The sequence below is a fragment of the Etheostoma spectabile genome, unplaced genomic scaffold (genome assembly GCF_008692095.1).
Source record: "Etheostoma spectabile isolate EspeVRDwgs_2016 unplaced genomic scaffold, UIUC_Espe_1.0 scaffold00003155, whole genome shotgun sequence".
NCBI classification, from domain to species: domain Eukaryota; kingdom Metazoa; phylum Chordata; class Actinopteri; order Perciformes; family Percidae; genus Etheostoma; species Etheostoma spectabile.
This window is the reverse complement of record NW_022603001.1, coordinates 53,432-77,327: the sequence shown is the minus strand read 5'-3', so window position 1 is coordinate 77,327 and position 23,896 is coordinate 53,432. Positions and strand designations below refer to the sequence as shown.

General features: G+C 40.4%; 1 long non-coding RNA gene and 3 other non-coding genes across 4 annotated transcripts; 3 read left to right on the top strand and 1 right to left on the bottom strand.

The window, feature by feature from the left end:
* The first annotated feature begins 315 nt into the window (after nucleotides 1-315).
* Nucleotides 316-20,108, top strand: LOC116676432 (uncharacterized). The gene is made up of 3 exons (XR_004328697.1): nucleotides 316-369; nucleotides 3,172-3,178; nucleotides 20,098-20,108. It is a non-coding gene; the product is annotated as an uncharacterized LOC116676432 (long non-coding RNA).
* Nucleotides 16,088-16,159, top strand: trnap-cgg (transfer RNA proline (anticodon CGG)). The gene has a single exon. It is a non-coding gene; the product is annotated as a tRNA-Pro (tRNA).
* On the bottom strand, nucleotides 16,951-17,064 carry LOC116676435 (U5 spliceosomal RNA). Its single transcript, XR_004328700.1, has one exon. It is a non-coding gene; the product is annotated as a U5 spliceosomal RNA (small nuclear RNA).
* Nucleotides 20,109-20,322: 214 nt separating the features above from the next.
* trnal-cag (transfer RNA leucine (anticodon CAG)) lies at nucleotides 20,323-20,405 on the top strand. The gene has a single exon. It is a non-coding gene; the product is annotated as a tRNA-Leu (tRNA).
* Nucleotides 20,406-23,896: the final 3,491 nt, after the last annotated feature.

Here is a 23,896-nt window from a genome sequence, read left to right as displayed (position 1 = left end):
AACATTTAATCATGAAGGCTCATTATGTATTTGTAGTTAACTTAGTCATTTATTAGGCTAATATAGCTACCATAGACACATACAGCATGTGTTGCCTTCAATATAAGGCTTCTATAAGGCTTTTATTTTTTTGCGGCTCAAGACATATTGGTTTTTAGTTTTTTTGGTCCAATATGGCTCTTTCAACATTTTGGGTTGCCGACCCCTGCCATAGACCAATAATATTAATAATATAATCAATATCTATACAGTCTATGGGTAATCCCATGCATCCCCGTTATTTCTTTCCAGCTAGAACATAAAGCTTCCAGCATGAAGCATATCCCACAATCCACTGCAACATGAGGTCACACAGGTGGGACGCCGCCTGTGCTCCAGAGACCCGTCGACAAATATGAGTAGATATTAAATTAATTTCTAACGCCGCTGCTTTTGCTGTGTTGATTTGCGAGCTGCAGTCAGGAGAAAGATGCTTTTATTGTTTTAATTTGGAGATATTCTCCTCACCCAAGAGGGAGGGAGCGGTTTATGTAAAGATAAATGTCAGACAAAAACAAGCAGTATAAAAAAAAAGTACTAAGGTAGTAAATATTAACAGCTAAATGTACTTAAAGTATCAAAGTAATATGTCACACGGAGGCCCCTTGGAGAGATACCTGCTGCTGTACAAGTTGCTGATCTTTACCTCATTAGATGGTCAGTTAGCTCCATCTAGTGGACAGATAGTAGAACTCCATCATCTGATGAAACTCAGTACACAGAGACCTTAAACTGTCTGACAACAACAGGAAGGTGACACATGTGAAGGAGGATCAGTCATATCCTGATCATCAGGACAGATTTGACATCTGGCCTCAGCTGCTGTGTAGAGATGGTCTGACTGGTCGCTGTTACTGGGAGGTTGAGAGGAGAGGAGAGGTTGAGATATCAGTGAATTACAGAGGAATCAGAAGGAAAGGAGACAGTGATGACTGTTTGTTTGGATATAATGATCATTCCTGGAGTCTGTTCTGCTCTGATGAAGATGGTTACTCTGTCAGGCACAATGACAGAGGAACAGACCTCACTTCCTGCTCTGTCTCTAACAGAGTAGCAGTGTATGTGGACGTTCCTGCTGGCTCTCTGTCCTTCTACACAGTCTCCTCTGACTCACTGATCCACCTCCACACCTTCAACACCACATTCACTCAGCCTCTCTATCCTGGGTTTGGGTTCTGGTCTGGTTCCTCAGTGTCTCTGTGTCCTCTGCAGGACTGAGAGTCTCTCCTGTGGACAGAAACACTGACTGAAGATCAGCTGCTGAAATCCAAGTTCAGTCTGTTCACCATCACACACACTCTGCACTGTGAAGCAGATCTGAGACTCAAACACAAAAACATTCATCTGATTTCATCTCTGATTATTAACATTTGAACTGTTTGACTAAAACACTTCATGATATGTCACATCTAAAAAATAATCAACTGTTATATTTAAAATGTGGAAAACATTGGTCACTATGATCATCTTGAGGGAGATCATCACTATTATGTCCTTTATATTTTAAATCTGTCTCCTCATGTTATTTTTCCTCACAAAGTCATAATTAAAGTCCCAAAGTCAAAGGTATAACTACTGGGGGGGGGCAGTAGCTCAGTCCGTAGGGAGTTGGGTCGGCTGATTTATTCATCTGACTTGTAGAATAACGTCAATGATCGACTTGTTTTAAATGTCGGGGAATGTGGAACAACTTAATGCAAAATGAGTTCAATAAAACAAGGCCACATGCTGATTATTTGATGATGTTTTCTTCCTGTTGTGTCTGTGTTTCAACTCCTAATTAAAAGGTAAAGTTTCCGTCCACTAAAGGTTCTGTTGTTGTCTCTGACAGACTCAGATTATTATTCTAAGAGTCTGACAACATTATGGGATGGATCCCTACAGAGATAGACCTTTAGTTAAAGAGTAAGATCCTTTTAGTTTAACATGAAACAGCAATCACCATCACCAAACCCACCAGACTCCATGTAAATAATCACTACTTTTAGCGTGTCTAGAGCAGCATATCTCCACCAGACTCCATGTAAATAATCACTACTTTTAGCGTGTATAGAGCCAGCATATCTCCACCAGACTCCATGTTAATAATCACTACTTTTAGCATGTCTAGAGCAGCATATCTCCACCAGACTCCATGTAAATAATCACTACTTTTAGCTTGTATAGAGCAGCATATCTCCACCAGACTCCATGTAAATAATCACTACTTTTAGCGTGTCTAGAGCAGCATATCTCCACCAGACTCCATGTAAATAATCACTACTTCTAGCGTGTCTAGAACAGCATATCTCCACCAGACTCCATGTAAATAATCACTACTTTTAGCGTGTATAGAGCCAGCATATCTCCACCAGACTCCATGTTAATAATCACTACTTTTAGCATGTCTAGAGCAGCATATATCCACCAGACTCCATGTAAATAATCATTACTTTTAGCTTGTATAGAGCAGCATATCTCCACCAGACTCCATGTAAATAATCACTACTTTTAGCGTGTCTAGAGCAGCATATCTCCACCCGACTCCATGTAAATAATCACTACTTTTAGCGTGTATAGAGCAGCATATCGCCACATTTATTTCAGCTTGAATGAGTGAGACACCCTTAAGGGATAACATAATAACCAGCGTAGCGTTTAGTACGAATTTCATATTTTATTGGTAAGCAATATTAAAGTAACAAAGAAAGTGGAACCAATGTGCGGGTATCTGTACACCACGGGGCCCAGGTGACGGACACTTTCCTCCTCTTTGGAGACGAGGATGGCGGTTTGTTTTCTCACTCACTGATGCCGTAATTCTACTTTCCAGGTTGGTACTCGGAAAAAATGACAACAGACGGTTTCCTTCTGCCGTGTGTATGGTGGACTGAAGCTGTGGTGGGTTAGTTATGGAGTTTATGATGTGTAAAGGCGAGCTAAAGAGCCGCGTTTGTAACCGGAAACGGGTTTCGTAAACAATAGAGCTCGCGGCTAGCTAACAGGTGTGTATCGGGGTGGGATCATAGACAGTTAAAGAAATGGACCAACAGGTCCCGTTGTTGCCATGGAGACCAGTGAAGTCTACTAGAAGCTCTTTCCTGGTGATGCTGAATGTTACTGCGCAGCCTCCAACTGAGCTTGAAGACGTAGATGTGACGTGACAACCTGTCTGAAAGCTGTAAGTCTTGTGGTAGCTGTGCAAGACAAATCTCAATCATTCCCAATCAGCAGAGACGGAGAGGTAGGTATATGTTAGGAGATAACATAGGCACAGGCTAATTACTGCTAACTAACATGCTGGTTAACATTAACATAGGCCCAGGCTAATTACTGCTAACTAACATGCTAGTTAACATTAACATAGGCACAGGTTAATTACTGCTAACTAACATGCTAGTTAACATTAACATAGACACAGGCTAATTACTGCTAACTAACATTCTAGTTAGCATTAACATAGGCACATACTAATTACTGCTAACTAACATGTTAGTTAACATTAACATAGACACAGGGTGATTACTGCTAACTAGTGATATTTATTTTGGTAAGGACGAGACTATTTCTGGGAATTTGAGTGTGGAATATTTTACCCACTGAAAAATGGGGAGTAAAGAAAATGGTGTTCCGGTTCTTAAATTGAAGTGAAACATGTTTTAACGAGGGTAATGTTGTTGTTGAGGACTGTTTTATGCTTTTGTGTTTCGGAGAACTTGTAATAAACGGACAGAGATTTGTAGACAAGGACGGCGGTTCGTTCTCTCACTCACTGACTCCGTGATTCTGCTTTCCAGGGTTTCGCCTATGAGAGTTAAGTAGTGAACCCCAATCAAGAAAAATAATTTGTTACCCCGGTTACTTGATTTGAAACCACCCCCTTGGGGCAGACGTCAAGCTGGCGACCGGACCAGGAAAGGTGGAGGAAGAGGAGGAGCTTGCAGCAGTGAAGGAGGAAGAGGAGGAGGAGGAGGAGGAGGAGCAGCAGCAGCAGCAGGAGGAGCAGGATGAGCAGCCTGCAGCAGTGAAGGAGGAAGAGGAGGAGTATGTGGTGGAGAAGGTTTTGGACCGCAGAGTGGTGAAGGGAAGAGTGGAGTTTCTGCTGAAATGGAAGGGGTTCTCAGAGTAAGTATGAGTCTAGAATATTAATGCTTTGTGTTCTTGGTCCTGAGATACATAAAATATTTACATATTGCAAATAAGTGTCAGCATGGTATCATCCCCTCAGAGTTGAAGGTTTGGTATTTTGACACTATGTTGCAGACCCACAAATAACCTTACAAGATGGAAATAGAAAAATAGATAACTTTAGAAATAGAAAAAATGAATAATAGGAATGCTAATTAGCGTGAGAATGGATTGTCTAAAAACAAAGTGTGAGGAGATGTTCTTCTTTCTGCACTCACCTTTCCAGTGAGGAGAACACATGGGAGCTGCAAGACAACCTGGACCTGGACCTTATCACCGAGTACATGCAGAAACACGAGGAGACGGAGGAGAAGAAGAAGGAGGGCAAGAGGAAAGGTGTCAGGGAGGAGGAGGAGGAGGAGGTGAGTGAAGGAAAGAGGTAGGGCTGCACAATTAATCAAATTTTAATCGCAATCACCAGTTTGGCTTCCCACAAGCGTTTATTTTTTTTAAAGCGTCATTTCATAGAACGCTCCGGGATTTTTTTTGTAAAGCCCATCTACCGCTACTACATGATCAGTTGTTCCCTGCACTGTGCAGCTTAGTTTCTAGATGGAGACAGTCACAGAGGACAGAGGAAAACTCCACAGATAGCAGTCGGTTATACGTCGGTCTCAAGGTTTACCAGTTTACCAGTAAACGCAACATTTTGTCCCGTCTGTGTGGTTTTTCAGACAACAGCAGTGAGCAGTGCTAGTCTGTGCTGGTAGCGTCTGTTAGCTGTTAACTCCTCTTAGACGCACCGATGCTAATGTCCTCGCATCCGCTGCAATGCTGTTTATATGGATATGGTTTAATTTTGCGTTACATGACCCATTTCTTCTGTAAAGCCGTGCCTGTGTTGGATCTCTCCTCTACTCTCTCTCTCCTCTTACTCCGCCCCCGGCCACACAGCGGCCGCCGGTCCCAACTTCTGACATTTGTCTACGGTTTTAATTGTTACTAATAATGTTATTATTAATTTGTGATCAAATATTTTTTATGTAATTAAGAAACAAAGAGTGCCAACCAATCCCCTAAGTCGGAGAGGCTGATGACCCCTACAGATACTAGATCAAGGTCAACTGGGAGTCAAACACTCCCACAAAGACAAGTTTCCAGCTCTCCCAATCCCAGACCATCCCCCGGTTGTTACCGCCTGGCTCAAGGCCGCCAAGAAAAAGGCCACACAGATATTCAATTCAATTCAATTTTATTTATAAAGTGCAAAATCCCAAACAACAGTTTTCTCATTGTGCTTTTCGTCAAGAGCAGGTCTAGACCGGACTCTGGGATGTTATTTATCTCCCAGGTCTATCCATAAAGAGCAGGGACCTGTTGCACACAACTAGGATAAGGGATTAAGCCGGGATATTCAAGTTGTCCTGGTTGAATTTGGCTTTGACTCAGTTGCACGAAACCAGATTAAATTAAACCCAGCTAAGTAACCATGGAGATTTATTTTTTGTGGCTAGCCTGGTCCAGAGCAGGCTAACAGCCGGGCTAAGATTAATCCTGGAGTCTCATGTGTCAAATCAGCTGCCGTCTGATCCGAAATAAACGTGTTTAACAGTTATTCCGTTTTCTTCTGCATGTGTTCTGCTTTATTTTTATTAACATGTATTAGTCTACTTATCACTATTGTTGTCGCGAGTTTTATTTAAACCCTACTACAGTTGTTTAGATGGTTAGGAATGGTTGCACTGGCACCCTGATGCGGAGTGGGACTTTTCCCGCTGGGATGGTACTGTTTTAAGGCTGCCTGGTGTGCGGCCGCTGGTCGGTGGCCGCTGCCCGCCGGCAGACCTGCAAGTTGCGTTAGTGTCCACTCTCTCTGTAAAAGTAGAGATGAGCAGCGCAGCGTCCGTGGTCTCAGCTTCAGGTTACAGGACGCGCTCCGGAGATTAAGTGTGACGATATTAATGTAGTGATATTCCCAGATGATAATAATGGCAGACCGGTCAGAGACCAATACATTCACGATTTCATTTTCTTGTTGCTTATCCTTCTCTAATAAAGGACAGTTTGTGTTACTCCTTAATATGTAGGCCTAATGTTTTTTATTATAGCTTACATTGGTTTCATAACCTTCTCAATAAGTCCCACATCCCTGGACTAATAACGTGCCTAGATACAGGACGAATGTAGTGTAGTTTACATTCATCACACTGGGAACACCACAACGCTTCTTAATCTTTTTATTTTGGTGCGGCCACTTGTCAGAAGAATAAAAAAACATGAATATTGTTCTACATATATGCTCACAGCGTGTATTGAAGTCCCTTATTTTTCTTGTTGTTGTTTTCTAGTTGTCTGATTGTACAATTATTGTTCATAAAGAACAAAGAACTAGACATAGCTTATAGAGATTTGTGCGTATGGTTGTAAAACATGTTCTCGCGTTGTGAACAAGGGTTTGAAATTAAGGCTGAATCCCATTTCTCTGTCTTACCTCTACCCCTTGGCCCTTACCCCTACCCCTCACCCCTTGAAACCAAGGGGTAAGTGGTAGGGGTGAAAACATACCCCTATGAAATGGGACACCACTTGGTTACATCACCATACAGAATTGATCACAAACTTCCAAGATGCCGTCTCTTTCTGTCGACTGTGTGGGTTTGGACAACAGTGTCATATGCATTTTTATATTTTATAGTTATTTTATGTATGTCTGTTTGCAATACAAATGTGTATACACATGTATCATGTATACATACATATACACCATGTATACATGGTGTGTTGTAGATCTTTTTCAGTTATCACCGTTTTGAATGTCATTGATGTTCACAAAAACATTTTGTTAACAAAAATCTGTCTTTATTGTCGATAAATAAAACATAACTGGCAAAAACATTACATAAAATTATGTTACAGAACCATTATCAACTAATAGAACCATAACTAACATGTCACACACATAAAAAGGCTCTCATATATCTAATATAAGTGCCCCACCTCCCCCCTCATATTTCATCAGTGTCCCGTATCAAGACCAACAACAATATACAACTGCATGAACAGGAAGTAATTACAAATTATTACAATAATACAGTACCAATGCAATAATGAATGGGTACAACATGAACATATGATTTAGGAAACTTCTGCGTTTTCAGCCCTAAAGTGGACCAGCTGCTGTGTCCTCCTGTGTCCTCCTGTGTCCTCCTGTGTGATACAGGACGGTATATGTAAAGCACATAACGATGTATTAGAGACCGTTAAATATATACCGGTATGTATGTATGTATATATATATATATATATATATATATATATATATATATATATATATATATATATGATGTATACAGTCCATTCAAGGCAGAGAAATGTGGGACTAATCAACGTTAACGTGAGCGATTAGCGTTAGCATTGCAAGCTAGCGATTTTTAAAAGGTTTCAGTTAGGAACATGGTTGCAAGTGTATATATGTACAGGACTGCATAGACCACAAAAAAGACTGTCGTAATTTTTAAATCAATTATTTAAGACGAAAATACTTATTTTATGCGTCTCTCTGGTTGATGCGGCAGCCATTGTTTCCTGTTGCACCATGTCTATCCTACCCCCTCGGTTTGAAGTATGCTCGCGTTCTCCCTAGATTTTTTTCTTTCACTGTCTAGGGCCATGCAACCCTTAGCCCTCGATCACAAAACGTATTGGGACACCACTAGGTCCCACGTGAACACGCAAAAACGAGGGAAAGGGGTAAGGGTAAGACAGAGAAATGAGATTCAGCCTAACCCTTGTATCATTATCCCCCCCCCCTGGGTCTACCAAAGGAGTCCTCAGCAGACGTCAAGCTGGCGACCGGAGCAGGAAAGAAGGAGGAAGAGGAGGAGCCTGTAGCAGTGAAGGAGGAGGAGGAGCCTGTAGCAGTGAAGGAGGAAGAGGAGGAGTATGTGGTGGAGAAGATTTTGGACCGCAGAGTGGTGAAGGGAAGAGTAGAGTTTCTGCTGAAATGGAAGGGGTTCTCAGAGTAAGTATGAGTCTAGAATTTTAAAAATTTGTGTTTTTAGTCCTGAATATTCACACTCACACACACACACATTCTACATCATAATTTTCGGTATTGTACCATACCCTCAAAGTTGAAGGTTTGGTATTTTGACACTAAGGTGCAGACCCGCAAATAAGTTTACAACATGGCAACAGATAAAAGGAATAATCCAAATTAGCAGCTAGGGTGAGATGTATTTCCTAAAAAACAAAGTGTGAGGAGATGTTTTTCTGTCTGCACTCACTTTTCAAGTGAGGAGAACTCATGGGAGCCGCAAGACAACCTGGACCTGGACCTTATCACCGAGTACATGCAGAAACACCAGGAGACGGAGGAGAAGAAGAAGAAGGAGGGCAAGAGGAAAGGTGTCAGGGAGGAGGAGGTGAGTGAAGGAAAGAGGGTACTCCAGACTGAAGAGTCCCAGAAATCTAATCTCAATATTAATGAATGCACACAGGTTTCACAAATGTCTTTTAGGATTTATGTATTATACCGTAATTCCTCAAAGAAAAGCCGGTAGTCAATTAAACTGCGGCCCTCTGATAGTGGCCGGGGGGGGGAGGGGGGGGCAACACGGATAAATAAAGGCCGGGGAAAATCAGTGCGGATAATCTCCTCTGTGCCTTTCATATAATGTGCAGTCACGTTTGTCGTAATGTACATTTCAACCAATTTAACTTAACAGATTCAACAATATATTCACACTTTGTTTTTCTGGATTATGGTTCTCATGTCAAGTATTTCTTGTGACCAAATTTGGATTTTTTATCTAATTAAGAAACAAAGAGTGCCAACCAATCCCCTAAGTCGGAGAGGCTGATGACCCCTACAGATACTAGATCAAGTTCAACTGGGGGTCAAACACTCCCACAAAGAACCGCAACCATGGGAATGCAGCAGTGGAACTTAGACACAGACATGCTGTGAACAAAGCTTCTGGTTTTACTTAGCTCGCTCCACCATGGCGCCTTACTAACTCACTCACTCTGTCTGTTGATATACAAACGCAGATCAATGGACATGCATGTATTGTTGGGGGGTGTATCAGGCCACCCCCCTTTCGACCAATCATTACATCTTTGTATGCAAAACCTTTACATACAGTTGTGTTCAGAATAACAGCTGTGTTTTTAAAGAAGTGAATACTGCTCAAAATCCTTAGAATAGCTTTTAATTCCATAATACCAATACATTGGGAACAATGCCCATTCATTTCCAAATCAAAACATGACCAACATTGATCAAGTTTGTGTTCTACCTTTACAGGAAGTGAAGAAAAAGGAATATTAGCAGTATTTGCATTTTTCTTTACAAACTCAGATGTTTACTGTATATATTGAAAAATGTGTCAGGGTTTGAATCCCTGCACTAATATTTAGTTGCAGAACCATTATTTCTGAGAACTGCTTCATATCTTTGTTGCATGGAGTCACCTGTAAACAGGTATTCCAGCCCAGGACCATTTAACTACATCCCATAATTCCTCTGCATTACTGGGTTTGGACTCAGAAACAGCATTTATGATGTCACCCTACAAGTGTTCTCTGGGATTGAGGTCCAGGGACTGGGCTGGCCCCTCCATAAAATCAATCTGGTTCATCTGGAACCAAGACTTTGCTCCTTCCTGGTGTGTTTGGGTCCTTGTCTTGTTGAAAGACCCGTTTCAAAGGCATTTCCTCTTCAGCATAAGGCAACATGACCTCTTCAAGTATTCGGATGTATTGAAATTGATCCATGATCCCTGGTATGAGATAAACAGGCCCAACACCACAGTATGAGAAACATCCCATAACCACCATGCTTTACTGTCTTCACAGTGGACTGGGGCTTGATTTCAGTGCAGGGGGGTCGGAGGACAAACTGTCTGCGGCTCCTAGACCCAAAAAGAACAGTTTCCCTCTCATCAGTCCCCAGAATGTTGCTCCATTTCTCTTTTGGCCAGTCAATGTGTCCTTTGGTTGTTTCCCACGTCGGTCAGGCTTTGGATGCCATTTCAAGGCATTTGAAATCATTTTGGCAGAGCAGCTTATAATCTTCTGCACTTCTTTATATGTTTTCCCCTCTCATATCAACTTTTTAATCAAGCTCTTCTGTTCCTCAGAGCAATGGCTGGAACGAGCCTTTTTGCTGAGTATTTCAGTGTGAAATGTACTATAACCAGCATGCACAACATGTGCTTCCTTCCTTTCTTAAATATGTATATATATACAGTATATAGATTAAATATAGGCCATAACTGATACCTGTTTCTTCACAGAATCAATCAGCTCACTAATTGAACACAACACTGCTATTATTATGAACATGCTCCTTTCAATTTAAATTCCACAGAATGAGCAGCATGCATGTCATGACTGTTGGTTCTAGGACTCTACAACACTCTGTAAATGATTGATGAGTTTAGTGATGCTATTATTTTGAACACAACTGTACATCAAAGCTATTTTTTAAACGTCCTTGACCACGACATATGCGGTATATGGTGTCAGTGATGCTCAGCAGTTTTATTCCAGAGCACAGCAGAAAGCTCTGCTGAGCTTCAGAAATGCTTGAGGAAATGTAGCTTGTGTGGACAATACCACATTACACTACCATGTTACTTACTTACACAATACTGCTTGCTATACAAGTTTGATTTAGCAAAAACGACAAAACAGAAGGTCAAAGGTCAACTGGTGCCCCTCATTGCTAATGCCTATCAGGGACAATGGTTCTAATTTACTTTACTGGAGTAGAGCTGTTCCAGCAACATGAAGACAACACGGTAACCCCTACAGATACCAGTGAGAGCTAAAATTCTGTGGGAAAATGTTACATTTACAGCTTTCCCGGTACTAAAATCCCAGATAATCCCCCATTTGTTACCGGCTGGCTAAAGGCTGGCAACAAAATGGAGGCCACACATAAATTGATCAAAAGTAGTTTATTTATCCCAAACTAACCAACACTGGAATGTTGGTTAGTTTGGGATAAATAAACTACAAACTAAAATGAATAAATAAACTAAAATGTTGCATAGATATGCTCTAAATGTTTCTAGTTTAAGATAGAGCTCTACAGCATGGCACCTCACTAACTCACTCTCTTGGTTTTTCTCTGTTGATAGAAACGGAGAGGAAGAGGAGTCAAACGCCACAGCTGTCAGCACTGTGACAAATCCTTCACAGCATCAAGATATTTAAAGATTCATCAGAGAGTTCACACTGGAGAGAAACTGTACAGCTGTGATCAATGTGGGGCAGCTTTCACAGTACAGAGTCACCTAAAAAAACATCAACGCATTCACAGTGGAGAGAAGCCGTACAGCTGTGAACAATGTGGGGAAACCTTTTCTCAGAGCGGTAACCTTAAAACTCACCAGCGCATTCACACTGGAGAGAAGCCATACTGGTGTGAACAATGTGGGGAAACCTTTTCTCAGAGTGGTCACCTTAAAACTCACCAGCGCATTCACACGGGAGAGAAGCCGTACAGCTGTGAACAATGTGGGGAAACTTTTGCTCGTGGGGATGCCCTTAAATCTCACCAGCATATTCACACTGGAGAGAAGCCGTACTGGTGTGAACAATGTGGGGAAACGTTTTCTCATAGTAGTAACCTTAAAAGACACCAGCGCATTCACTCTGCCTCGTTGTGAACATGTTTCAGAGCCAAGCTGTTTCCTCCTCCTCATGCTCTGATAGCTGTGTTGTTATATTCTGATCTTCTCTCCACATTGAAGGCTGACCAACAGTAACTTTATCTTCTGATCAACATGTATGTTATTGTGGATCAGCTGGACTGTTTTCTGCCTGTCCTCAGAACTCTTTACCATTTAGGCAACAGAATCGGTGCCTGAACCCATCCTTTTAAAAATACATTTTTTAAATGTATATATTTAAAAAAATAAAAAAGAGCCCAAAAAGACAGCCAGCAACATTTAAGAATGGCTTGTTTATTGTTATATGGTCCAAATTAAATGTAAAAAAAATAGTAATAATTCTCCAGTAAATTGCTGCTTAATAACAAAAACAACCACTAGATGGAAAAAGGCAGTGCTGGTGTTTCAGTAGCACCAAAATCCCCGTTACTATTGGGTCTGATAGATACCGGGTGTTAAGGCTCCAGTGCCGTACTAGCACCGGGTTTTGGTACCCAACCCTAACCACAATGTTTAATTATGTTTTGGTTGGAAAATGTAGACATGTTTGATAAAAAGTTTTTATTTAGTAAAAACTTTCTTCTCATCTCTAGAAAAACACAACTTTTTTTTGCTGAAAGGAAGTCAGTATAATTTTCATTTTAGGAATTCATTTTTGTCACCCTTATATATTTCTAAACTCCCAAAAGTTGGAAAAAACTCTAACCTTTAAGCATAGTGAGTTTAACCCTCTGGGCCCTGAGGCCATTTTTACAGTTTATTTTCCGTCTGGATTTATTTTATATAAAAGCTTGTAAAACATCAACCCTGTTGTCTACAGTCAAGATATGAACATCATTGTTTTTAGGACAAACTGGGCTATTAGAATATTTGGGTTGCAGTGAGGTCACTTGCATGTTAAAAATGGTTGTAGGGCCTTTAAGATAAATAAATGAATCTTCCAGATATGTATTGATATCACAGACATAAGTAAAACCTAAGCCATTTTCCATTCTAAAACACTTCTCATATTTCTTGGGAGTCACACTGTGAAGAAATAATCATTTTAACTTATACAGTTGACAAAATACATGCATTTTTTCCAAAAAAGTCAAGACGTTTTGCTCTTATGACATTTACTTATGCCAATAATGACATAATCATGTCATATTTATTGATATTACACCCACAGCAATGTTATACAAGCAAATATGTGTCTAAATAGTGCAACATTTGGCCTTTAATAGAGTATATAGGCATTTTTGTCCCCTCTGGCCTTCCATACAAGAGGGGTGACTTTATCTCCCATATATGGGCATGTACTTCCTTAAAAATAGACAGGACAGACGGAGAGAGAGAGACCAGAGATTAGACGAACGATTCAGCGGCTAAATTGAGCCAAAACGCGATGAATTATGGATATAAAGTGGACCAATCTTGGATATAACAGTATGGATTTAAAGCCCAAAGAGGCTGAAGTTCCAGGCTGGATAGAAAATCCCCTGTAGAGGCTAGAAAGACCCGGAAAAGACCGCCGTAAAGCCCAAAACGTCAGGATTCAAACGAAACCGAAAGTGAGTAAATCACTTGTATGATTCAAAAGTTATTAAACTATGAATCAGAGGTACTTTTTTACTCGTGGGCGAGTGTCTCGGTCTCAGAGGGTTAATAAGTGCAAATTCAATATTTGTGTAAATTGGTCCAAACAGTCCTCACCATTACAACATACTAGGAAGTTGGCCATTTTTTTATTGTTTAAAAAAAATGTATTGTTGTTTTGTAGTTTAACATGTTTTTCTACTTTGTGGAATTTCATTTAATAATCTTTGTCTGACATTTCATATTTTCTGTGACTGAATGTGGTTTCAAATCTGTTGAGGTCTGTTCAGACAATTAAACGAGGCCTCGTGCTGATTATTTGTGATTTGATTTGGTGGATTTATCCTTCCTGCCATTTCTGTGTTTAAACTCCTTGATAAGAGAACATTTCCATCCACTAAAAGTGCTGAAAGACTCAGATTATTATTCTAAGTGTGTGACAACATTATGGGATGGATCCCTACAGAGATAGACCTTTTAGTTAAAGAATAAGATTCTTTTAGTTTAACATGAAACGGCCCCGAAATCACCAAACCCACCAGACTCCATGTAGATAATCACTACTTTTAGCGTGTATAGAGCAGCATATCTCCACCAGACTCCATGTAAATAATCACTACTTTTAGCGTGTATAGAGCAGCATATCTCCACCAGACTACATGTAAATAATCACTACTTTTAGCGTGTATAGAGCAGCATATCTCCACCAGACTCCATGTAAATAATCACTACTTTTAGCGTGTATAGAGCAGCATATCTCCACCAGACTCCATGTAAATAACCTGGGGTTTTATTTATAAAACTGCATGTATAATAAAATAAAATAAAATAAATCAGATTTATTAAAACCATGCGCATGCACATCTGTAAGTAATATTTTGTTTATAAATCATATATTATCTACAAGTTTGCATGTGTGAATCAGCATCTTATCCCTCCCTGTACACGCCCACTTTTAATTTTAACAGTTATTCCGTTGTCTTCTGCATGTGTTCTGCTTTATTTTTCTTAACATGCATTAGCCTACTTGTCACTATTGTTGTCGCAAGTTTGATTTAAACCCTACTACAGTTGTTTAGATGGTTAGGAATGGTTGCACTGGCACCCTGATGCGGAGTGGGACTTTTCCCGGTGGGACGGTACTATGTCGAGGCTGCCTGGCGTGCGGCCGCTGGTCGGTGGCCGGTGACCAGTGACCGCTGCCTGCCGGCAGACCTGCGGGTTACATCAGTGTCCACTCTCTCTGTAAAAGTAGAGATGAGCAGCGCAGCGTCCGTGGTCTCAGCTTCAGGTTTATACAGGACGCGCTCCGGAGATTAAGTGTGAGGATATTAATGTAGCGATATTCCCAGATGATATTAACTGTACTGGTCAGAGACCAATACATTCATGATTCATGTTCTTGTCGCTTGTCAGTTTGTGTTACTCCTTAATAGGCCTAATGTTTTTTATTACAGCTTACTTTGGTTTTATAACCTTCTCAATAAGTCTCACATCCCTGGACCAATAACTTGTTTTACATATGCTCACAGCGTGCATTGAAGTCACTTACTTCTTTTTCTAGTTGTTGTCCCTTTCTGATTGTTCTGTATGAACATTAATTGTACAGAGAATTAGATATAGCTTAAATAAATGTGTGCATATGGTTGTAAAACATGTTCTCGCGTTGTGAATAAGGGTTTGAAATTAAGCCTTTAGTCCGTGGTACATTTTCCGAGGAATATTAATTCCCTCTGCTCACTTTTAAGGCAAAGGCTAAATAATAATACATTTTATTTATAGAGTGCTTTACATAGTAGGCTACTCAAAGACACTTTACAGTAACACCAGCACATTTATCACATAAAAATAGAAACATGAAACTAGCATATTTAAAGCAATTAAAACACAGTGTAGCCTACAACTTTGTAAAAATGTGGAGTGACTATAGGCTAAGTAGATATTTTTACATCCATACACATTCAGTCGGGTCCGCTATGTTGGGCTTTTTTTCTCCATTTGGTATTTCCCTTTTTGCATATTCTTCCCTCCTCGTTACTGTCCATTAGAAGCTGCTGCTCATTGGGTGAAACATATGGCGCATGCGTCTTCTCATCTCTGCATCAGTAAATCTGTGATCGATAACGTGGTCTATCTGAGAAAGTCGTGAACGTGCACTTATCCCAGCTATCTACACCTGGCTTGACATAGCTTCACCTGTTCATCCTGGCTCGGCAAACGTGCAACCGATTAAGCCGCGACTAGCAGATCACACTAAGTCAAGCTGCGCTTTTTCACTTATCCTGGATATCTTTATTCTACTTTCGTGCAACAGGCCCCAGGTATGTGTGTGTGTGTGTGTGTGTGTGTGTGTGTGAGTAAGAGAGAGACACAGAGAGAGGGGGTGGGGGGCAGCTGACAGTTAAAAAAAAAAAATCTCCGATGGCAGAGATGCAACGGGAGTCGCATTTAAACCAAGCAGCATGTCTGAAACCCACGTTTACCAGAAATCTACTGGTTACTAAGTATGTAAGTACTACAAACCGAAGTTAAAACAAACCTGAAGCTGAAGAAATAGTCAGAAAGCTCAATCTGGCAGTGGAGCCATAAAAACACTACATGCCAAACAAAATACTTAACAATTGCCTTTTGAGTCACTGACATTTACTTGATATAAAATTTCTATTATAATGTTTTTACGTGGCTCGTTGGTCTAGGGGTATGATTCTTGCTTCGGGTGTGAGAGGTCCTGGGTTCAACTCCCGGATGAGCCCTTAAGGCAGGATCTGTTACTTTCCTAATCTGAAGTTTCAAGTTTAACGTTAAATTAGCCCAGATTAGGAACAATTAAAAATTGTATTAGAGCATGCTGGCAATTTTTCATGTCCTGCTTCAACTGCACGCAACAGAAAAAACTGTAAAATAGTAAGAGGAATAATGAGAAGAACATGGCTCTCCTTTTTCATACATCGCGTCTCTGCCTGTCAGAGATTTTTATTTTTATTTTCTAATTTATTCAATCTATTTGATCCGTAGAACACAGTCCCCCCCGCCTCTGATCAACCCATATCAATTGCATGCTTAAAATAACATACCGGTTAAAGCCCCGCCCATTTCAAGACAACCCGACCCACTTCCGGATTAAATCCTGTCCACTCCCGGGTTAGGCCCCGCCCAGTCCGAGTACAGAAACAGATACAGATACAGATAATGTAGTACTCGCTCATCCCTACCAGGTACGTTAAGATCAGAGGTCTTCAATCTTCTGAGGTATGATTCCATCCAGAACCGTGCCATAGCTGCAGTCTTAGGATTTCTGGATGGGGCCGTGGCTGCTGTTATGTGTATAGCTGTAAATCTGCTCCCTAAAAACAATAACAGGTCCGGCACTCCTTTCCTTTCTTTTTCCTTTGGCTTCTTCATCACTCTTCTTTGCACTCGTTCCCACTTGGACCTCTACAGGAAATAAAAGACGGCTCGTTCCAGGTCTAAAATCTCTTTTCTGGGTGGGATAAAAACAGAGCTGATGACTAAAAGCAAAGGTAAGCAAAAGCAAGTACAAAAGGCTTGGCCAAACAGCAAAGCCCACCAAAAATAGTTTCAACTCATCGGCGTTCCCCTCCAAGGCAGTCTTTAGTAAAAGGCAAAAGACTTGTGTTATAAAGAGAAACCAGAGTGAGTACAGCCGTCTGCTCGAGAGCAGCAGAAAACCCTAGTGGACCCAGTCCAAACCATCACGGTAAGCCTCACTGGGTGTCCAAACTAAAATGATAAGAGGCAACTTGGTAGACTCCTTACTGATGTTTATATCTGTACTCAGGAGGCCTTTTTTTAAAACACCAGCCAATCACAAGTGTTACATGTGAATAATCAATGTTTTATCAGGAAGCTCACATAAAAGATAGTTGCAAGGTCTACCAAATGTTTAACTTTACTACCCGTATGATGTTGTAATCTTGGTTCCCACAGGTTCCCAAACCTTCCCTCACAATGGGAATCACATATTTTCCAGCCCCTGGGACTGAAAAGCAGAGCAGAGTGGTGCAGTGGCAGCGTGCTGGGCCCATAACCCAGAGGTCGATGGATCAAAACCATTCTCTGCTGATTCCTATGCTTTACTACAAGTTTTCAGTCTTTTAATGTTTAACAAAGCATCTGCTACTGCAAGTGTCTGAAGTCAAATGTCTCCACCTGCTCAAGGCTTAACTTAACACCCTAAAAACTGAAGCGTAAAGCAATAAATATACTGCAGTTTATTTATACTGCAGATAGAAAATGTGAAACATGTAATTTAAGGTCCTTGTTGTGCTGTCTACCAGTCAGATTACCACAGGAGGTAATATCTTCTGCAGCTCTTTTAAAGTCTCTTCCATAATACCTGCTGGAGATGCCAGGTCCTCATACATGTAAAGCATGCGCTCTACCACTGAGCTACATCCCCTGAAGATTTTGAAATTCTTTTGACTTTTTTCTGAGATAGACTCAGACTTATCTTTATTAATCCTTTTGGGATGACTCACCTCAATGAAATTGAAATATGTTGTTTATGGCTTTAAAACCTGTAAATGCATCTGCGGTGGCTGGAAATCAAACCTGGGCAAAATGATTGGCTATGGCATAAATCATAGTTCTTTTTCTTTTTTTTTAAGTACATACTTGGCCTACAGTTTGAAATGCATGCAGGTATATTAGGTCTATTAGCCTCGGAACAACCCTTTCCCCACAGCTTTCAATTGTCAGATATGGCTGGGGGAGTGGGCACTGTGTCCAAACTTTTCTGCGGAAGGACTGACTGGGCCTTCTTGAGGGACCTTGTCTCATATACAGAGCTTAAGTCAGTCAGAGGGTTGTGAGAAATCTTGCCACATACCTTAACTACATATTGCAGCCTGTTCTTGTTTTTAAGTGTTGGGGTAACGTTATTAAAAACTGACAGCTCCTCACTAAAATCATAAATATTAAAACAATTATAAAAAGTGTTCAGCTCATTTGAGAGGGCAAGGTGGGACATGCCATTGAGGGGGATCAGACACTTCTTAGGTTGCATCCCCATCGTTGCTTTCACACCCTCCCATGCAGGACGTGAGTCGCCTGTGCTCAGCATGTTCTCAACTTTGTCCTTATAATTAAGTTTTGCAAGCTTAAGTTCCTTTTTAGCTTGTTTTTTAAGTACTCTGTATTGAGTCATGTTACCTCGGTAGAAGCTAATATTTCGTTGATTAATTATGCTTTTGACAGATTTGGAGACCCATGGTATATTATTTGGATATATGGAGATGGATTTACGAGGGATGATCCCGTGTTTGATGAGATGATGTCAAATTTGTGGTTTTTATTTTCGTTAACAACCTGGATGTTAAACAACACAAAACCCCTTTTTCTCCTGTTTTGTACAACCCAAAGTTTCCCAAAACAAAAGATAAAACTTTCACCAAATAACCCCAGTGAAAACCTTGGTCAGTCTTTGTCTCACACGGTGTCTCAGTATCCAATTCAAATTGTTTAAAATTGAAATTCTAACTTACCCCCGCTGTTTGAAATTGCTTCCTTTTCGTTTGGATTTCATAGTGGAATCAGCGAGTCCTCCGCAGTTTCTGACCCTCTGTCTCTCAAAGGTGTTTTGGCGAGGTTTAGAGGCAGGTGATCGTCAGATCCCTGGATGGCCTGTCATCAGTCACCAGCGGAGTCCCGATCTGATCCCTCCTTGAAATCCTGCCGACAACGCTAAGTTTGTTGTGGAAGTTTCTGTTCAGCGAGGGAGGAATTTGTTGTGAAGAAGAGACCTTGTTGAAACAAAAATAAAGACAGGCTAGAGACTGGATTAAAAGTTTAGATATTCGGTGAAAGAGTTTAATTATTTTCTCGAGAGAACAATCAAACAAAATGACGAGAATGGCAGTTCACAATGCAACAGAGTAACAAGGTGACATTACACATTCTGGTGCCCGCGTCTCCCTAGACCAACCCTTTTATCCTCTTCTGCCCCAACAGTAAAGTCTTATCATGTTGAGAGAAAAAACCCTTTGATTCTAAACAAAACACTTCATCTTATTACTCAGACTTGACGGAGCCAGTTGCTGTCTCTGTCCTAATGATTATTGCGTCAGCAGATGGCTGCCGCTGTCGCTCTACCTTAGAAGTTAAGAGATTTATCTTTTCTATAGATTAGGTCCGTTTCTGACCTAAAGTTTGGGCAACGTGACCTTCGTCTATCTCCTGGCCGCCTGCATCTGTTCGCCATTTGTTTATCCCGGTGATAAACAGAGTCACACCAGTTGCTGTCCCTGGGGACTGAGGGCCCTAAAACAGGAGGTGTCGTAGGAAGCAGTCACATTGTTTATGAGGCAAGGGTGAACTAGGGAGACACATGAAGGAGACATTGTGGTGATTTAACCTAAAACACAGATGACTTTTACGAATGCGTAGGAAGTGAATAAACACACAGATAAGCAGTCTTTGCCTACGTGGAGAATCATTGTCTATGTAATTTTCCCATCACACCTCAAAGAAACAGTCTCTTTGAGCTCATCAATGTCCTTACATTTGTTTTTGAATAGATCCCAGTCAGTGCAGCAGTAGCATTCCTGGAGACACTGGATTGAGTCCTCTGACCAAACCGGAACTAAGTTTCGTTTCGGCTTGTTTCTCTTCAGGGCCGGTTTGTTAGACGGAACCAAATAAACAGAGTTGTGGTCAGACATGCCGAGTGGAGCTCTGCTGTAGGATTTATAAACATCTTTGACGGATCCATAAAAGATTGCCACCCTGGTGACTTTCTTCCATGTCTCCATGAACGCCCATATATTTGGGCTGACAGTTGAGAAACCTTCCCTTGTTAAATATGACATGGATGACTGAGAACCTACTATATCACGACATGTTTAATTTATTATATTATAATTTTTGAAGCAGGTCCTACTCAACGTCTGTTAGATCAGTCAGGATGGCCGAGCGGTCCAAGGCGCTGCGTTCAGGTCGCAGTCTCCACTGGAGGCGTGGGTTCAAATCCCACTTCTGACAGCTAGCATTCTTATCTGGAACTAATGTCTGAGACATATTAGGAATAAAGAACTTAGCAGTTCTTTGTATGTAAGAGGACATGAATGTGCGCAAGAAACTCAATTGCAATAAAGTGTTTTGTGAGCATCTTTATTGTCTACTGATGTAAAGTTACCATGTGTTTTTACACAGTAGACATATCTACTGCTGCATTCACTGTCTGTGGCAAGTCCTTTCAAACCTGTTCTTGACTTGCTTTTTCCCACATCCTCTGAATGATTAGCTAACTAAATGACTTAAGTTGGCCAATAATTGTTGCTTTTTCATCTTCGTTGGGATTGTTGTGTGCCTTCAATATGTGGATATTATGAAAGAAACTATCTAGCAAACCCTTGCAATACTTTTAAAGGTTCCATGGTGTAATGGTTAGCACTCTGGACTTTGATCTCAGTTTAAATCTCGGTGGAACCTGTTTTTAAGTTGGATGTCTGCATTAGCTTAAGTTAAGTGTGATGTCTTGTTTGTGTTGTAGTATGTGTAGAGATTTGTGGTGTAGTATGGAACCATTGTCCTGTCTTTTATGTATTATGAAACTTATTGCCGCCTGTCTTGGCAGGACTCCCTGGAAGAAGAGTTACTGTAGCTCAATGGGAGAGTTCCTGGTTAAATAAAGGTTAAATAAAAATAAAATGAATCTGTAATATGTCCAAACATTCCTCTCTTCATTACCGACATACTGGAAGTCGGCCATGTTTAATTGGATGCTCTCCAGTTATTGTTGTTTGGTAGATTAACTTTATATTTTCCTACTTTGGGGACTTTTCATTTCATATTATTTGTCTGACATTTTCTATTCCCTGTTTGTATTTTCTGTGACTGCATGTGGTTTTAAATCTGTTGGAGTTTCTTCAGACTAAAGCAAAGACACTGATTATGTCATCCAAAAGACACATAAAGGACAGCAACCTGTTTCCAGAGGACACTAAAGAATGACGGAGCAGCAGGAAACAGAGCAGCTCAAATAGCAAACAGCTGATTTATTCATCTGACTCGTAGAATAACGCCAATGATTGACTTGTTTTAAATTTCTGGGAATGTGGAACAGCTCCATGCTGACTACCTGAAATAAAACAAGGCCACATGCTGATTATTGGGGACTTGATTTGATGGATGTATTCTTCCTGTTGTGTCTCTGTTTAAACTCCTAATTTAAAGGTAAAGTCAGCGTCCACTAAAGGTTGTGTTGTTGCTGCTGACAGACTCAGATTATTATTCTAAGTGTGTGACAACATTATGGGATGGATCCCTACAGAGATAGACCTTTTAGTTAAAGAGGAACATCCTTTTAGTTTAGATCCTTTAGTTTCCAACCAGACCAGAGTGGTGATTGTAGGAACAGTGGAAAGATGAACCAAGACGGCTTTTCATATATATATTTTCTTTTTCTATTGACTATAGTTGTTTGTTATTAACAGAAATCAACCTGCCAACATTTCTATTTGTCATAAAGTTCCAACGTTAAGTTTTTTACCGCCAGTTCAAAATGGAGCTGAACCCGGAGGAGGATTCCTCCCTAACGGCCGCTCTGCTCTGCTCCGTGCCCCCGCTGTCCGGTAATAGTTAAAGCTGATAAAAACCTAAAGAACACTCAAAAGCTTCAAGATGAAACTTACTTAAGAAACTTCTTTGTTCACGTTCAAGAGAAGGCCTGTGAGACCTGTCAACTCCCGGTATGGGAAGCGGTATTTAACCGGTGAAGGTCTGCGGCAAGATCAGTAAGATCTGTGTCATTGGTCCTTTATTAAATCAGAGCTGTAGTTACATACTTACCCTATGCATGTGTCAAAAAACATATAATGCTAATAACTAGACCTGATATGCGTCTCTATAATTAAACATTATAAAACTACAACTAGACAGGGTGGCTGGGAAAACCTGAATCCTGACTGTCTTTGTTCACATTCAAGAGAAGGCCTGTTTCCAGCCAGACTATGAATTGATTCATGAAATCCCTGTTATTAATACAGTCAGTCCCATATGGTCTAGCGGTTAGGATTCCTCGTTCTCACCCAGGAGACCAGGGTTCAACTCCTGGTATGGGAATGGGTATTAAGCCGGTGAAGGACTGCAGAGAGATCTCTACGATGTCCAAAATTGGTCCAAAGTTAGAGCTGTAGTTATGTACATACCCAACACGGTTAGACTTTATTGTAATTTCTACAGTTACTTACCGTAAAATACCATAACTTTCTTTTCCGGATCATTACTGTAATATGCATGGCATTATGGGTAGTAATATTTAATTTACATTTATTTACTGTATTTTTTTAATTTGCGGTAGTCTGCTGTAAAACACTAGCAGCAGTGCTACTGTAGGTGAATAAAATTGTCACTTCATGTTATAGAAGCATAGAAATGAAATGGAAAAATAAAATCTCTAGAAAATTAAACTATTTCATTTTATAGAAATATTTACATTTTCTTTATGCTTTTAGCAGTGAAGGTATTTAAAAAATGTGACATTTTCAGCAGTGTAAATAACTTATTCTATTTGATGCTGCCTTTCTTTAAATGACTAATCATTTCTTTAAATTTCTTATGCTGCACTGTAAATTTTATTCTTGTGTTTTATGTTTCTCTTTGTTTTTAACTGTCTATTCATGTGTTTTACCGGTTTTTAATGCTTATGATTTTTAACTGTTTTAACTTGTGTTTTATCTGTTTAACTGATTTTGTGTAAAGCACTTTGAATTGCCTTGTTGCTGAAATGTGCTATACAAATAAAGCTGCCTTGCCTTGCCTTGCCTTATTGAGACTTGTAGAGACAAACAACCTGGATGACCTGTAATTTTCTGATGTTAAACTAAGATAAAACTGAAGTTATTGTTCTGGGGCCCAAACACCTCCGTGACGCATTATCCAAAGAGATAGTTACTCTGGATGGCATCACCATGGCCTCCTGCACCACTGTGAGGAATCGTTTCACCTACGTAAATGTGCTAAATAAATTTTTGTATAAATATTAAATGTATTATGTTCCAGTTTAATGGGTGTTACGACAGGTATCAGCACTGTAGTTTCCATTTTAAACTTGACATGCCATTAAGTTTACTCTTCAGCAGCTAGAGACAATTCACTCAAGACACTTGCAGCAACAGATGCTTTGCCCAACATCAACAAACTGGAAATAGACTTGATGTTGATTCAAAGCATAGGAATTAGCAGAAGATAGTTTGATCCATTGACCTCTGGGTTATGGGCCCGGCACGCTTCCGCTGCGCCACTCTGCGGTTTATGTTCAGGGGAAGGAAAATTCTGGGATTTTGAGAGACGAGAAGGTGGCAACCAAGGTTCCAACGGCTTTCGGGTTGCAAAGTTTAACATTTGGTAGACCTTGCTACTATCATTTATGTGAGCTTCCTGATTACCTCGAAGAATCTTGAAGGAGACTACTGAAGCAATAATGAGCCAATACCTTGTTAAAAAATGTTAACACCCTTCACTCTTTGCAA